The sequence below is a fragment of the Schistocerca nitens genome, chromosome 1, assembly GCF_023898315.1.
Source record: "Schistocerca nitens isolate TAMUIC-IGC-003100 chromosome 1, iqSchNite1.1, whole genome shotgun sequence".
Classification (NCBI taxonomy): Eukaryota; Metazoa; Arthropoda; class Insecta; order Orthoptera; family Acrididae; genus Schistocerca; species Schistocerca nitens.
Window position 1 is genome coordinate 1,229,242,556 of NC_064614.1, and position 4,870 is coordinate 1,229,247,425.

At 45.6% G+C, this 4,870-nt stretch overlaps 1 non-coding gene across 1 annotated transcript; it reads right to left on the reverse strand.

Moving 5' to 3' along the window:
* Positions 1-691: 691 nt before the first annotated feature.
* Trnas-uga (transfer RNA serine (anticodon UGA)) lies at positions 692-766 on the reverse strand. The gene has a single exon. It is a non-coding gene; the product is annotated as a tRNA-Ser (tRNA).
* Positions 767-4,870: the final 4,104 nt, after the last annotated feature.

Here is a 4,870-nt window from a genome sequence, read left to right on the forward strand (position 1 = left end):
AGTCCCATAGTTCTCAGAGCCATTTGAACCATTTGAACATTCCATTTCGGAAATGGTTAAGGAATTCAGTATCCCGACATCAACAGTGTCAAGAGTGTGCCGAGAATACTATATTACCTCTCACCAAGGACAGCGCGGGGCCGACGGCCTTCAATAAACGATCGAGATCAGCGGCGTTTGCATAGAGTTGTCAGTGGTAACAGACAAGCAACACTGCCTGAAATAACTACAGAAATCAATTTGGGGCGTACGACGAACGTATCCGTTAGGACAGTGAGCCGAAATATGGCGCTAATGGGCTGTGGCAGCAGACGACCGACGCGAGTGCTTTTGCTAACAGCACTAGGCTGGTGACCACACCGGTTTGACCTTAAACCGGTTTGACCTTAAACCGGTTTGACCCTAAACGACTGGAAACCCGTAGCCTGGTCAAATAAGTCCCGATTTCAGTTGGTAAGGGCTGATGGTTGGGTTCGCGTGTGGCGGAGACCCCACGAAGGCATGGACATAATCTGCCAACAAGGCACTATGAAAGCTGGTAGTGGTTCCGTAATTGAGGGGGTGAGTTTACATGGACTGGATCCTCTGGTCCACCTGAACCGATCATTGACTACAAATGGTTATCAGAATGAGATTTTCATCCTGCAGCGGAGTGTGCGCTGATACGAAACTTCCTGGCAGATTAAAACTGTGTTCCCGACCGAGACTCGAACTCGGGACCTTTGCCTTTCACGGGCAAGTGCTCTACCAACTGAGCTACCGTAACACGACTCACGCCCGGTACTCACAGCTTTACTTCTGCCAGTACCTCGTCTCCTACCTTCCAAACTTTACAGAAGCTCTCCTGCGAAACTTGCCCGCGAAAGGCAAAGGTCCCGAGTTCGAGTCTCGGTCGGGAACACAGTTTTAATCTGCCAGGAAGTTACAAATGGTTATATTTAGCAACTTGGAGACCATCTACAGATCTTCATGGACTTCATGCTCCCTAACAACGATGAAAATGTTTTTATATGACAATGTGCCATGTCGCCGTGTCACAGGTGTTCGCTCTTAGTTCGAAGAACATTCTGGAGAGTTAGAGCGAATGGTTTGGCCACCGAGCCTGTCCGACATTAATCCCATCCAGTATTAATGGGACAAAACCGAGAGGGCAGTCCGTGCACAAAATCCTGCGCTGGCAGCACTTTCGCTACTATGGCGGCTATAGAGGCAGCATGAGCAGTATTTGTGTAGTGGATTTTCAAAGACTATTTGACTCCTTTACACTTCGAACTACTGCACAAAGCCGGGATGAAAGAGGTCCAACACGATATTAGGTGGTATCCCATGATTTATGTCACCTCCATGTGAATTGTTGCAGTTAGGAAATGATCTTTATATCCAGGTATACGGAGCTCTTACATAGTAGAAGACTCACACTCAGGCCGGCCGCGGTGGTCTAGCGGTTCTGGCGCTGCAGTCCGGAACCGCGGGACTGCTACGGTCGCAGGTTCGAATCCTGCCTCGGGCATGGGTGTGTGTGATGTCCTTAGGTTGGTTAGGTTTAAGTAGTTCTAAGTTCTAGGGGACTTATGACGTAAGATGTTGAGTCCCATAGTGCTCAGAGCCATTTGAACCATTTTTGACTCACACTCGTTTTTCACTGTGATATCCCAGGCACTTGCCGTTGATACCTCACACTATTTACGAAGTATTTTGGGAGCTCACGCTCCATGGAGTATCCGCTGCAGCTCCATCCACATAGCACATAATTCAGTACTCTCGATAAAACTTAATACTCTAAGAGACGAAAAAAATTCAAATTACTCACATGAACTTACCGTGCAATATCGTGTACTCCATTTATAAAAGGTGATTGGAATGGAAAGTGCTGCACCATCAACATCTTGACAGAATCGTATCAAACTGATACTCAATTATTTCCATGCCTGAGGCATACGCTGAATAAAATTTCATCCTCATGAGAGGTTATTTTTAGTCATTTTGGAAGAAGAAATTTTTTCTACTGATGAAATATGGTGTGAGTACATCCAGGTTATTGGGTGTGTCTAACGTTACTGGAATATTTCAAGTTTAGCACGCCAATCTTACACCATTTCACTCCGTTCAGGAGTTAAAGTTTGTTAATTTGGTTTGTACTTTAACACTGAGCAGCCTACGGTACTTCAACTTCTCTAAAGAGTGTGTTTTATGGACTCAGTAACATTCTAACTAGCTCTAAGCCACCAGAAATATTATTGTTCCGTTTCAACGAGAGACGTACGTGATATTTCGCTTCAGTCGACATCAGAGTACATATGTTACTAATTTTTGATAAATAAACTTGTTAAGTCATTGCCACCTAGATATTTTTTGTGGCACCGTCGGTCAGACTAGCTCTGGCGAATAAAGAGATGGAAACAGCTGAAAGCTTGGCGGAGATAATCGGCAGAATGTCGCCACTGATCGTTGGGAACGATCACAGGATACCGGATTACGATCTCAAGTTACCATTTCCACATACACTATACTACAGGCAACAGAGATTTGCATGATATAAAGCCAGAGTTACTTGCGACACCTAGTGCTATTATGTGCTGTTTAGAGAGGAGTTTCTGTTCTGTTTGCATTGCTGATTCATAACCATTGTGTTCATAGACGGCCTGCGACTCTCGAGATCATACCTCTCCAACTCCTGAATCATGTTTTGTGGTGATATTGAAATACCAGAATGAGTCATTTCTTAGTGGTGAAGACAGCTCGAATACTCACCGTTACGGCCAAGAAAGGTAAACGCGGTAGCCATGTCATTCATGACCACGGCACAAAATGGCATATTCCAGAAAGGTTATGCAAGACCCAGATTGCGGTTTACACCGGAATTGCCTTTAGGATAGGATGTAGATATACACTGTCTTGTTCCTGTAAAACTTCATATACTATTCAAAGCGGTTTGTTTCAGAAACATGGATTACTTCAGTTGCGGTTGCCTTCAACAAAAACTATTATCTCAAGAAATTCACAGTAGCTGTGGATTCATACATACAAAAGACTATATTAATATAACAATTTACGATTTTTAAAATTTTTTAATAATGTACTTTAACGCAATACCGGTCTTTAGCTTAATACTGCTAGGCTACTACAATATGACTTCACGGAGTGTTGCTTTGAGTGGCATAAAAAAATTAAAGATCTGTTTCAACACTACTGGTCATTAAAATTGCTACACCAAGAAGAAATGCAGATGATAAACGGGTATTCATTGGACAAATATGTTTATATTAGAACTGACATGTGATTACATTTTTACGCAATTTGGGTGCATAGATCCTGAGAAATCAGTACCCAGAACAACCACCTCTGGCCGTAATAACGGCCTTGATACGCCTGGGCATTGAGTCAAACAGAGCTTGAACGGCGTGTACAGGTACAGCTGCCCATGTAGCTTCAACACGATACCACAGTTCATCAAGAGTAGTGACTGGCGTATTGTGACGAGACAGTTGCTCAGCCACCATTGACCAGACGTTTTCAATTGGTGAGAGATCTGGAGAATGTGGTGGCCAGGGCAGCAGTCGAACATTTTCTGTATCCAGAAAGGCCCGTACAGCCCCTGCAACATGCGATCGTGCATTATCCCGCTGAAATGTAGGGTTTCGAAGGGATCGAATGCAGGGTAGAGCCACGGGTCGTAACACATCTGAAATGTAACGTTCACTGTTCAAAGTGCCGTCAATGCGAACAAGAGGTGACCGAGACGTGTAACTAATGGCACCCCATCCATCACGCCAGGTGATACACCAGTATGGCGATGACGAAGACATGCTTCCATTGTGCGTTCACCGCGATGTGGCCAAACACGGATGCGACCATCATGATGCTGTAAAGAGAACATGGATTCATCCGAAAAGTCACGTTTTGCCATTCGTGCACCCAGGTTCGTCGTTGAGTACACCATCGCAGGCGCTCCTGTCTGTGATGGAGCGTCAAGGGTAGCCGCAGCAGTGGTCTCCGAGCTGATAGTCCATGATGTTGCAAACGTCGTCGAACTGTTGTTGCAGATGGTTGTTGTCTTGCAAACGTCGCCATCTATTGACTCAGGGATCGAGACGTGGCTGCAAAATCAGTTACAGCTATGCGGATAAGATGCCTGTCATCTCGACTGCTAGTGATACGAGGCCGCCGGTCTGAGTGGCCGTGCGGTTCTGGGCGCTACAGTCTGGAACCGAGCGATCGCTACGGTCGCAGGTTCGAATCCTGCCTCGGGCATGGATGTGTGTGATGTCCTTAGGTTAGTTAGGTTTAATTAGTTCTAAGTTCTAGGCGAATGATGACCTCTGACGTTAAGTAGCATAGTGCTCAGAGCCATTTGAACCACTTGATACGAGGTCTTTGGGATCCAGCATGGCGTTCCGTATTACCCTCATGAACCCGCCGATTCCATATTCTGCTAACAGTCATTGGATGTCGACCAACGCGAGCAGCAATGTCGCGATACGACAAACCGCAATCGTGATAGGCTACAATCCGACCTTTATCAAAGTCGGATACGTGACGGTACGCTCCTTACACGAGGCATCACAACAACGTTTTACCAGGCAACGCCGGTCAACTGCTGTTTGTGTATGAGAAATCGGTTGGAAACTTTCCTCATGTCAGCACGTTGTAGGTGTCGCCACCGGCGCCAACCTTGTGTGAATGCTCTGAAAAGCTAATCATTTGCATATCACAGCATCTTCTTCCTGTCGGTTAAATTTCGCGTCTGTAGCACGTCATCACCGTGGTGTAGCAATTTTAATGGCGAGTAGTGTAGCTACGGCGTGCGGACTCTGGACATAAGCGCAATTGGAACAAGTTGCGGAGTTTTTGTTTCGGACATGTTAAATTT